This window comes from Gopherus evgoodei, chromosome 13 (assembly GCF_007399415.2).
Source record: "Gopherus evgoodei ecotype Sinaloan lineage chromosome 13, rGopEvg1_v1.p, whole genome shotgun sequence".
Taxonomy (NCBI): domain Eukaryota; kingdom Metazoa; phylum Chordata; order Testudines; family Testudinidae; genus Gopherus; species Gopherus evgoodei.
In genome coordinates, this window is record NC_044334.1 from 31,983,422 (window position 1) to 31,996,351 (window position 12,930).

At 43.5% G+C, this 12,930-nt stretch overlaps 1 protein-coding gene across 2 annotated transcripts in view; it reads left to right on the forward strand.

Annotated features, from left to right (window-relative positions):
• The window catches only part of HORMAD2 (HORMA domain containing 2), a 66,627-nt gene that overhangs the window by 26,761 nt on the left and 26,936 nt on the right, over nucleotides 1-12,930 (forward strand). The gene's annotated exons all lie outside the window — the stretch shown is intronic.

Sequence of the window (12,930 nt, forward strand, 5' to 3'; positions counted from 1 at the left end):
TGGGGGTGAAATCATGGCCTCATTGAAATCAGTGGTACAACTCATAGGATTTCACACTGGCAATGTAGGAAGGAAGGCAGAATGATGGGAAACTAGGTTACATAGCTGTAATTTATGGTCTCTGAATGTGACTTCTCCATAGACCCATCCTGGTTCTTCTTGTCTATTGGGTCTATGTGTGGACCAGTGTTTTAAAATTGTCCCCAGTAGTACTGTGACCTAACATTGACGTGTAAGTTGTATCAGGTTTTTGTTCTGAGTGCACAATCTGAGAATGAGAATCTGTGGAGGAGATCAGTTCAGGGAGCTAATTGTTTTTAGCCAAATAATCTAGCTTTTCTGGATTGTCTTCACCCTCTTGTGTAAACAGATTGAAAAATGCTTTTTCAAAAATCCATAGGATCTGAGTTTCCATTATCCTGAACCTTGTGGCATCATTTCCATCAGTGCAAAGTGAACGTTAAAATGCTATCATATCAGAATTATCTCATGTGCCTTTTCTGGCATTAAATTACTTCTTCTGAGCTGAATGCCAGTGGGACTGCATGTTCATAACTGAGAATAGATTTTGGCCTGGTTCTCGTTAAAGTCTCTACTTCTTCCCCATATTAAGTATCCTCACACCTTCTATGGGTCATCTTGATTATCACTTCAAAAGTTTTTTTTCTCCTGCTGATGATAGCTCATCTCAATTGATTAGCCTCTTACAGCTGGTATGGCTACTTCCACCTTTTCATGTCCTCTGTATGTATAAATATCTTCTTGCTGTATGTTCCAGTCTATGCATCTGATGAAGTGGGCTTCAACCCATGAAAGCTTATGCTCAAATAAATTTGTTAGTCTCTAAGTATCAGAGGGGTAGCTGTCTTAGTCTGGATCTGTAAAAAGCAACAAGGAGTTCTGTGGCACCTTAAAGACTAACAGATGTATTGGAGCATAAGCTTTCGTGGGTGAATACCCACTTTGTCAGACACATGTGTCTTTAAGGTGCCACAGGACTCATTGTTGCTTTTTAGTCTTTAAGGTGACACAAATACTCCTGTTCTTTTTGCGCATACAGACTAACACAGCTGCTACTCTGAAACCTTAATTCCTTGGGTAAATAACATCATTTTCTTCTCCATCTCATTACTGTGGCTAGAGCACTCAACAGGGATTCAGGAGACTTGCTGTTCGAAGCCCAGCTCTGCCATTGGATTGCTGGGTGATCTGAGGTTCAGCAAGGACCAGTGCAGAGTCCTGCACTTAGGACGGAAGAATCCCATGCACTGCTACAGACTAGGGACCAAATGGCTAGGCAGCAGTTCTGCAGAAAAGTACATGGGGGTTACAGTGGACGAGAAGCTGGATATGAGTCAACAGTGTGCCCTTGTTGCCAAGAAGGCTAACGGCATTTTGGGCTGTATAAGTAGGGGCATTGCCAGCAGATTGAGGGATGTGATCATTCCCCTCTATTCAACCTTGGTGAGGCCTCGTCTGGAGTACTGTGTCCAGTTTTGGGCCCCACACTACAAGAAGGATGTGGAAAAATTGGAAAGAGTCAAGCAGAGGGCAAAAAAATGATTAGGGGGTTGGAGCACTTGACTTATGAGAAGAGGCTGAGGGAACTGGGATTGTTTAGTCTACAGAAGAGAAGAATGAGAGGGGATTTGATAGCTGCTTTCAACTACCTGAAAGGGGGTTCAAAAGTGGATGGATCTAGACTGTTCTCAGTGGTACCAGATGAAAGAACAAGAAGTAATGGTCTCAAGTTGCAGTGGGGGAGGTTTAGGTTGGATATTAGGAAACACTTTTCCACTAGGAGGGTGGTGAAGCACTGGAATGGGTTCCCTAGGTAGGTGATGGAATCTCCTTCCTTAGAGGTTTTTAAGGTCAGGCTTGACAAAGCCCTGGCTGGGATGATTTAGTTGGGAATTGGTCCTGCTTTGATCAGGGAGTTGGACTAGATGACCTCCTGAGGTCCCTTCCAACCTTGATATTCTATGATTCTAAGTCATTTCAACTCCCTGTGCCTTAGCTCTCTCATTTCTGAAATGGGGATAATTATGATCACTTCTTCTGTTAAGTGCTTTTATGTCTACAGATGAAAAGTCCAATATAAAGGCGTGGTGGTGGTGGTGTTTTTAAATAGTGTTCTCTTCTTTGGATTTCCCAGTGTGTCCTTTACTTCTCCTATGTCTGTCTTCTAGATCAGGAGATCTGGAAGAGACTCTCTCCACATTAGTGTCTTGTACAGCTCAGACCTAACCCTGTCACAGACATTATTCTGGTAGCATTTAGAAGCCTCAAACATAGAGCAGGGACGCCACTGTGCTAGTTGCTGTACAAACACCTAAGAAGTGACAGTCTGCCCCAAAGAGTCTACAGTCCAAATGCAAGGGCTTGTCTATACAGGGCTATTGACCAACATAGCTATAATGGAATAATTATTCTGGAATAACTCCCTGTATGGTTACTGGATTCTGAAATAAAAGTGACTTTATTCTGGAATAGGTATTCTTCCTCCAAAGGCCTAAAACAAGAGAGACTCCAATGTGTACAAGTAATGACATTTTCAAAATTGTGAAATCTCATGTCAAATCAAAATGTGAATTTCTGCCTCTTATCTCTCTGAAGTTTTATTCTGTGTGTGTACCTCTCTAGATGCCTGAGCCAAAGCCCACTGAAAAGGGTCCCCATGATTGGTGGATTTTGGATTAGGCCCTATCAACCTGTATTACATAGTATTTAGTGGGATTTGTAGAACATCATAGATTATTACATTTGGAAGGGACCTCAAGAGATCATCTAGTCTAACCCCCTGCTCAAAGCAGGACCAGTCCCCAAATGGCCCCCTCAAGGATTGAGCTCATAACCCTGGATTTAAGCAGGCCAATGCTCAAACCACTGAGCTATCCCTTCCCTGCACATCAAATGTGTCTACAAATGGTGGAGTAAGTTTGAGCCAGTCTAGAGGGTCACTTGCCATGGGAGATCTCAGCTCAGAGAATATCACATGAATCTGATTACTAGGGTGTATTCCTGGGATTATGTTGTGAATCTGGGTGAGCTACGTATTAGTAGGTTAGGAAATTAAAGGGATTATGTGTAGGAAATGGAGGCCTAAAACCCTAATATCTATAAGGACTGGAGAGTGTAGGACTTGGTTCCTGCCTTGCCAAGATGAAAGGCCTCCCATATATACCCTGTATTTGGCAGAGTCCAAACTTGGACCTTCAGACCTTCCTGTTGAAAGAGTTGGGAAGAGGAAATAGAAGAAATACATTATTTAGCTCAGCGGTTCTCAGACTGTGGATTGGGACACCACAGTGGGTCGTGACCCTGTTTGTGTCGCCAGGACTAGTTTATACTTTATTTATCCTTGGTGGTGCCCAAGTCGCACTACTCAGGGCCCAAGCCAAAGCCCAAACCCCTCCGCCAAGGACCGAAGCCCAAGGGTTTCAGCGCTGTACGGCAGGGCTCAGGTTACAGGCCCCCTGTCTGGGGCTGGAGCCCTTGGGCTTTGGCTTTGGCCCCCTCCCCTCACATGGGGTGGCAGGGCTCAGGTGGGCTCAGGCTTTGGTCCTCCCTCCTGGGGTCATGTAGTATTTTTTGTTGTCACGGGCATTGCAGTGCAATGAAGTTTGAGAACCTCTGATCTAGCTGCTGTAATCTCTGTGCCTACATGTGTCTAGAGGAGCTGCCTGAAAACCTGCCAATGAGTTAAATAAAGATGGTGGAGACTGTATTCCACTAGCTCTGTCTGACACAAACCCACACTCCTCCTACCCCAGTATGAGACCATTCCCAGTATATTGTACCCAGCCTTTTAAGAGAAATGTACAAATTGTGCCTCTCCATCGCTTGGCATCATTCAGCGAGATGCTGTGCTCCCATAACCAATAACTAACCATGGAAAATGGGGAGCCATAGAGGTCAGATTTTTCAAATGAGCTCAGCGTGTTGGTGTCACAGTTTTCTAGGTTAACTGCACCTTTGTCCCTCACCCACCTACCCACCCCTGCTCTTTTTCGAGGGCACCCACTTCAGGTTTTAGGCTTCCCAGTCATCACCTCTCCTTGGGGAGATACCTGCCACTCTCTCCCTTCAGATGGGGGTTTGGGCTTACTATCCCTCTGCACCTCACTGTGGTTTTTCCAGCAGGTCTGACTGGGGTCCAGCACCTGTGGTTTACTCATTTTTTAGGGACCAAAACAGTGCTTACCAGTCACCAACCACTTTCACAAAGCAAACTGCATTTATTCTTAGGGCAAAAGCATTACAGAGAAAACATATAAAAAACAAAAGAACCTACATGCATACTAAAAACTTATCAGAAGTCAGGGCTCTGGTATGTGTCAGTCTTTCAAACCCTACGCTGAGTTTGCCCCTTTGGTTATGTGTTTGTCAGGTTTTAGATCAGGAACCAGACCCACCTGGACAATTCAGCAGTTTATTTATACAGTTTGGGCCTTTGATCTCTAGGAACAGATAGTCAGCAGTCACCAATGGCCCTCTCCTCAGGGCACAGCTTCAAAAGGCTGAGTTTTTGCATAAATGCGGTTGTGGAATTTGCACTAACCATTCCCCAAGGATTCCCAGGAAACTCAGCAGCTTATTGTCCCAAAAGTCCATGCCAATATGGCACATTTCAGCATCACTGTTTGAACTCTTTACACTTCCCAGGTCTCAAATCTGTCACAGTTCAGTGTAGGTTGATCTGAAAATCTGTCCATGAATGTCACGGTGGGAGGTGCTGGCAGCTGAGCAATTTTGAAAATCAGGCCCCGGCTTTTGGTGCTGACCTCTTAAAAATCTGGCCCTGACCTCTTTTGAAAATCTTCTCTTTGTTACATTTCTACGCAGGGCATGTAGTTGAGGATGGGTAAGTGAGATTGGGAAAGCACTGAAAGCATGTAAATTCAGAATGAGTGATCTTCAATCAGGGTGGGTTTGATTTAAATCAAATTAAATCAGGAAGACTCAATTTAATTGTGGATTTCTACATAAAAGTGCATTCTTGTTGGTTATTATAACCTTAATACATATTCTTCACAACTCAGAGATAGATGTAGGTTTCATTTTTAGAAGGTACACACTATACATGTTTAAAGCAATTTATTTTGAAAACTCTTCAGATGAGTTTTACAGCTATATCAGAAAATGAATGATTGGTTGTTTCATTTACCAAAGGTAATTGAAGCAGATATTTATGAAGTCATTGAAAGATGAACTATCTCCAGTTCAACTGGTTAATCATTAATATTTGGAGGATTTTCTTGCCATGCTGTATTAGGAGGAGACTGTCACCAGACAGACATTTAAATTGTTTTATTTAAGTAAAACAACAATGTTGTTGTGATGCTCTGTACCTCGGGGGAACACCCAACACCCCCATGTTCATCTTTATAAAATGATCGTGTGGTATCCAATGCAAAGTTTGTCATGTTGGGTGTCTTCGGAAGGCTCGTAATGCACTGAGCATGGTTGTTATAGTGATGTTATAGTAATTGTTACAGTAATGTTATAGTAAGGCTATAAGTTATAATTTCATGAATGTAGTTATGAGGCTGAAAATGTATCCTCATGGCTTAAAGGAAGCCCATGCAAAAACTCTCCAAGAACAGAGAGGCAGTTCACACCTCATCAGGGCGTGGATGGGACAAACCCAGCCCAGCCTCACAGGAACAATGGACACTGGCCTAGGCAACAACAAAATAATCTGTTAGACCCTTGAGGGAGTCACCCCCTTCCTTTGGGCAGTTCGGGACTCCGATGAGGTAATGCTCACCTGACTCTGAAAGGGCTGGGGGGAGGGGAGCAAAACCAAGAGGAAAGAAAGAACATGATAAAAGGAGAGACGTTTGCCATGCTCTGTCTTTCTCCCACCTACATCTGCAGACACTACCACCAAGCAACTGAAATGCTGATTAAAGGGAAGAGCCTGACTGAAAAGTAACCAGCCAGCCTGTGATGAGAAGCATCTAAGTTTTTAAGGACATTGAAAGCGTTTAGATCAACTTAGAATGCATTTTACTTTTATTTCATTTGACCAAATCTGAATTGTTTGGCTTTGACTTATAATCACTTAAATCTACCTTTATAGTTAATAAATCTGTTTGTTTATTCTACCTGAAGCAGTGCATTTGGTTTGCAGTGTGTCAGAGCCTCCCCTTGGGAGAACAAGCCTGGTACATATCAGTTTCTTTGTTAAATTGACGAACTTATATAAGCTTGCATTGTCCAGCAGGCATATAGCAGTCAGGCCCACTCAAGGCCCACTTGGAACAAAGCTCTCCCAATTCACACTTTTCAAACAAACAATCAAACAATCAAGCACACGGTCAAACTGACAAACTGTCCCCTGCAACAGACACTCAGATATGCACCAACACATCCCCCCAATGCAGCACTTAGCGTAACTCCTCTCAGACAGATCCCAGGCAAACTCCCTCTGTTAGCCTCTGCTGTTGGCCACTCAGCTGGTTCACTGCTGACTGCCTCTAGATCGCAGACCCTGGTTCTCAGGGAGACTTTAATCACCCGGATATCTGCTGGGAGAGCAATACAGCAGTGCACAGACAATCCAGGAAGTTTTTGGAAAGTGTAGGGGACAATTTCCTGGTCCAAGTGCTGCAGGAACCAACTAGGGGCAGAGCTCTTCTTGACCTGCTGCTCACAGAGAACAGTTAGTAGAGGAAGCAAAAGTGGATGGGAACCTGGGAGGCAGTGACCATGAGATGGTCGAGTTCAGGAACCTGACACAAGGAAGAAAAGAGAGCAGCAGAATACAGACCTTGGACTTCAGAAAAGCAGACATTGACTCCCTCAGGGAACTGATGGGCAGGATCCCCTGGGAAAATAACATCAGGGGGAAAGGAGTCCAGGAGAGCTGGCTGTATTTTGCAGAATCCTTATTGAGGTTGCAGGAAAAAAACATCCCGATGTGTAGGAAGAATAGTAAATATGGCAGGCGACCAGCTTGGCTTAACAGTGAAATCCTTGCTGATCTTAAACGCAAAAAAGAAGCTTACAAGAAGTGGAAGATTGGAAAAATGACCAGGGAGGAGTATAAAACTATTGCTCAGGCATGCAGGAGTGAAATCAAGAAGGCCAAATCACACTTGGAGTTGCAGCTAGCAAGAGATGTTAAGAGTAAGAAGAAGGGTTTCTTCAGGTAAGTTAGCAACAAGAAGAAAGTCAAGGAAAGTGTGAGCCCCTTACTGAATGAGGGAGGCAACCTAGTGACAGAGGATGTGAAAAAAGCTAATGTACTCCATGATTTTTTTGCCTCTGTCTTCACAAACAAGGTCAGCTCCCAGACTGCTGCACTGGGCAGCACAGCATCGGGATAAGGTGACCAGCCCTCTGTGGAGAAGGAAGTAGTTTGGGTCTATTTAGAAAAACTGGATGAGCACAAGTCCATGGGGCTGGATGCGCTTCATCCAAGGATGCTAAAGGAGTTGGCGGATGTGATTTCAGAGCCATTGGCCATTATCATTGAAAACTCATGGTGAACGGGGGAGGTCCCGATGACTGGAAAAAGGCTACTGTAGTGCCTTTCTTTAAAAAAGGATCTGGGGAACTACAGGCCAGTCAGCCTCACCTCAATCCCTGGAAAAATCATGGAGCAGGTCCTCAAGGAATCCATTTTGAAGCACTTAGAGGAGAGGAAAGTGATCAGGAACAGTCAGTATGGATTCACCAAGGGCAAGTCATGTCTGACTAAGCTAATTCCCTTCTATGAGGAGATAACTGGGTCTGTGGATGAGGGGAAAGCAGTGGATGTGTTATTCCTTGACTTTAGCAAAGCTTTTGATATGGTCTCCCACAGTATTCTTGCCAGCAAGTTAAAGAAGTGTGGTCTGGTTGATTGGACTATAAGGTGGATAGAAAGCTGGCTAGATCATCGGGCTCAACAGATGGTGATCAACGGTTCTACGTCTGGTTGGCAGCCGGCATCAAGTGGAGTGCCCCAAGGGTCGGTCCCGGGGCCGGTTTTGTTCAATATCTTCATTAATGATCTGGAGGATGGCATGGACTGCACTCTCAGCAAGTTTGCAGGAGTGGTAGATATGCTGGAGGGTAGGGATAGGATACAGGGGGACCCAGACAAATTAGAGGACTGGGCCAAAAGAAACCAGATGAGGTTCAACAAGGAGAAGTGCAGAGTCCTGCAGTTAGGATGGAAGAATCCCATTCACTGCTACAGACTAGGGTCCGAATGGCTAGGAAGCAGTTCTTCAGAAAAGGACCTAGGGGTTACAGTGGACGTGAAGGTGGAAATGAGTCAACAGTGTGCCCTTGTTTCAAGAAGGCTAACGGCATTTTGGCCTGTATAAGTAGGGGCATTGCCTGCAGATTGAGGGATGTGATCATTCCCCTCTATTCAACATTGGCGAGGCCTCATTTGGACTACTGTGTCCAGTTTTGGGCTCCACACTACAAGAAGGATTTGGAAAAATTGGAGAGTCCAGCGGAGGGCAACAAAAATGATTAGGGGGCTGTAGCACATGATTTATGAAGAGAGGCTGAGGGAACTGGGATTGTTTAGTCTACAGAAGAGACGAATGAGGGGGGATTTGATAGCTCCTTTCAACTACCTGAAAGGGAGTTCCAAAGTGGATGGATCTAGACTGTTCTCAATGGTAGCAGATGAGAGAACAAGAAGTAATGGTCTCAAGTTGCAGTGGGGGAGGTTTAGGTTGGATATTAGGAAAACCTTTTTCACTCAGAGTGGTGAAGCACTGGAATGGGTTCCCTAGGTAGGTGGTGGAATCTCCTTCCTTAGAGGTTTTTAAGGTCAGGCTTGACAAAGTCCTGACTGGGATGATTTAGTTGGGAATTGGTCCTGCTTTGAGCGGGGAGTTGGACTAGATGACCTCCTGAGGTCCCTTCCAACCCTGATATTCTATGATTCTATGATTCATAACTGGGCACTGCAAGATGGAGGTTCCCAGGGTAGTGTCAGGAACCGGAGTTATTGTCTAGTGTCATTCGCCTGCAAGTAGCTGGGAGCAGCTTACATGCCAGAGCCTGTGTGTGAACAGCCCAGGAGTGGGGGTTCTCACAGCTGAGCAGGGTAAGGCTGGCTCCCAGAGTCAAGGATTGGAGAGGCCTAGCATATCACTGGTCCAGAGAACACCAGAGGGAAATTTCACAGTTATGTATTCTGGTTTTTTTCTTCAACAGCAAACATATAATATTTTAACAAAACAAGCATATGAAATATTTGTTTATAAAAAAACCGAAAATTAAATCGACTATGTCAGCCAGGTCAACATGAGAAACTTAAAATATTGGCTTCAGCAGCTAACTCAGTCATCTTCATCTTCGTTTCCCTGTTTGTTCATAATCTGGAAAAGAAAAACAAGCTTTCCTGCTTTTTCAGGTCCCAAACGATTTCTCAATTTGAAATGAATTAATCCAAAGGAAGAAAATACTCTTTCTACACTGGCAGAAGACGCTACTACTGTTGAAAGTGAGATTATCACTTCAACAGTCCCTGAATCCAAGTGCTTAAGTGGCTTCTACCAGTTCATTGGTATGACTTTCTTTAAAACATCATCAGCAAACATATATTTCTTGAATAGTTCACCCTTAGCTCTGAAGTTTATTATAATTGGCATTATGGAGGGATGATTGCTGAATGTCCATGTCATAGCCAACTCCTCCTCTTCAGCAGGTAAAGTTTGACCCTGGTACCGAATATTGAGAATATTTGCAAGAAAATGAGCTGGAGATAATGAATGGGACAAGTACCAGCTCTGTCATTGCATATTTCTCTTTTTAAGATCTCACTCAGTTCCTTCCAGATTTCAACAGCATCAGCAATAAAACAGCTATTTCCCTGCATTTTGTTCAAGGCTACAGAAATAGGCTTCAGGGTACTCAACATGTGTTCAACATGTTTCTTAAGCCCAATGTTGAGAACTTTGGCTGTGACAGTGCCATCTGTTTTTTCACGATTTTGTTCACAAACTGTCATCAGATTAGGCCAGTGCTTGATATAGTGCTCAAAAAGTCCACTACAGAGTTCCATCGCATGTCTTCTGGGAGAGTTACCTTGGTTCCTCTCCTTTCAGAGCAGCTGCTGCAAAGTGGTTGTTGTGGAAATATTTTGCAATTTCAACAACTTTATTATTATTATAGCCTTTATTTCTGGAACACTGAAGTCTTTGGTTAGGAGGTGCATCAAATGAGCACTGCAACTGTATGTTATTAGCTTGGGACTCTCTTCCAAATAATTTCTTCTCATCTTGGATACATTTGCAGCATTGTCTGTCTGTGACCAAGCAGCATACTAGACATTTAAATTTTTTTTCACAGTTTGTTGTAGCTTTTACTGCTACTTCTTGTAAGTATTCTGCTGTGTGTGCATTTCCTGATGTATCAATTGTTTCTGTAAGGAAGAAATTCCCTTCTTCTGTTGTCACAGAAGCACATACAATAGGTTCACTGTGTACATTGCTCCACCTATCAAGATTCAGGTTAACAATTTTACCCTCTGAACGTTTTGCACACTGCTCAATTTCTCGTTCATACACTTTATCCAGCAATTTGCCTGCGACATCTGATCTGTTGGGTTGACTGTATCCTGGTCTTAGTGACTGAACCATGTTAATGATGTGTTGGTTCTCAGTCATACAGAAAGGAGAGTTCATTGCATAAACAAACTAGGCAATTTTTTCATCAATTACCTCTTTTTTTAATCTGCTGGTTCTTATCACAAACTTATCTATGGTTTTTTCTGGATGATGGAGGTTTTTTTTAAGTTTTTGCTACAGGGCATATACTGTGGCTATATGACATACATGGTGTGACTGAAACACTATCTTTAGTAGATAACTCTGAAACTATAGAAAATGATAGTGATCTTGAAAGTGGATAGTCTTCAGAATCCTGTATGTTGAGGATGGATTCTCCTAAATAAAATAAGTCAATGCGGTTATTTAATTATTATTACGATACTGCTCATTAATCTGAAGATCCAGCTTGTTCAGACATGTTCCTTTCATCATCTTCAACACAGATTCCTCCTGAGAAGAAACACTTCTCATGATGTTTCATTTGAGCAACCAGACCTTGCATTTCTTTGTTGCACTGTTTGCATTTTGCACACATGCCTGTCTTACCCAGAGGTAGAGGAACTTCATTAAAATATTCCCAAACTGGGTTCCTTTTGCGGCCTGCTGCCATTATTGGTTTTCCCTTCTGGTGAGAGAATGGTATGGTAGATCTCAAATCAATGAAAGCTACACTCAGAAAGACCTCAAAACATCTGGAATATGTTGCTCAAACAGTTTCACTTTTGTTTCTACTACCTGTCCCTCCCTTCTCACATTTATCTCCAGACTTCTTTTCCTTGTCCAGATCTATTCCACCCGCAACAATCTTCTATTCATTGAACTTTTTGAAACTTTGCACTTTATGGGCATGGCTACACTCGCAGATGTAGAGCACTGTGAGTTAAACCCGCCTTTGTAGAACGCAGTAGGGAAAGCACTGCAGTCTGTCCACACTGACAGCTTCAAGCACACTGGCATGGGCACATTTGCGGCACTTGCAGTGGCATTGGGAGTGGTGCATTATGGGCAGCTATCCTAGCATGCAAGTGACTGCAATGTGCTTTTCAAATAGGGGGGTGGGGTGGAGTGTGGCAGGGAGTGTGTTGTGTGTATGTGGCGGGGAGAGAGAGTGGGTTTTTGGGGTGCTGAGAGTGTGTCAGCATGCTGTGTTGTAAGTTCAGACTCCCCTCCCCACCTGCCTCTCTCTCACTCACTCAAAGCAAACAGCAAATGTTTGCTTTTTCTTGGAGCTGGTAAGCAGCTGGCTTCTCCAAAACAGAGCTCGGAAAGGGCATTTCCGCGTTCCTGCAGCTGATTTCACAACAATGACAAGAGTGGCCACTTGACTTAAAGGGATTATGGGACGTTTCCAGAGGCTGATCACAGCACAGTAACGCAATACCTCATTCACACTGGTGCTGCGGCGCTCCAGCGGGGGCACAGCAAACATTATTCCACTCGCTGAGGTGGAGAACCAACAGCGCTGTAGCTGCAGAGTCAGAGTGCTCTATGTGCCTTGCCAGTGTGGATGGGGAATGAGCTAGGGCACCCAGGGCTGCTTTATTGTGCTGTAACTTGCAAGTGTAGCCAAGGCCTTAGAGAGAAGTAAGGGCTTGACTGTGTACACAAATTTGCAGAGGGTCAATAGGGTTGAGGTCTGTTATTTTTCTCCTCTTGCTGTTAACAAGCATGTTGTCTCTGGAAACACAAAGCCATAGTTTGAGAACTGCAAAACTAAGCATCTCCGATGGTATTGTATAGGCTGAACACTGAGTCCCATTGGGCAGATAGAAAGATTAACCTAAATAATCTATACTGAAGCCCCTGGAACCCCATAAAATTGTGTCCCTAATCCATGAACCATTGGAACTCATTTACAAAACTTTTCTTAAACATGACATGAATATATTGTCTCATACTATAGAATTAGAATTTATAATCCCTATTCCATGATGCAATATCTTTGAGCTATTATGTATCTTAATTAAAACTATCTTTAGATAGGTTTTTCCCTTCAAAAGCATTTTATCAAAAAAATCTGATTTAAATTAAAAAATCTGATTTTCTTTATTTATTTTTTTTAAATAATGGATTTTTATCTACCCTGTCTTCAGTCTGAGTAGTTCTTGTGGGTAAGATTTTATTTCTTAATGCTTGTCTATATGGAGGCTTAATGCATGGCAAGATGGGGCATAAATCTACAGTGCCCTAAGAGAATTCTTTCCTGAGTGCTGGCTGGTGAGTCTTGCCCACATGCTCAGGGTTTAGCTGATCGCCATATTTGGGGTCGGGAAGGAATTTTCCTCTGGGGTAGATTGGCAGAAGCCCTGGAGGTTTTTCGCCTTCCTCTGCAGCATGGGGCATGGGTCACTTGCTGGTGGAT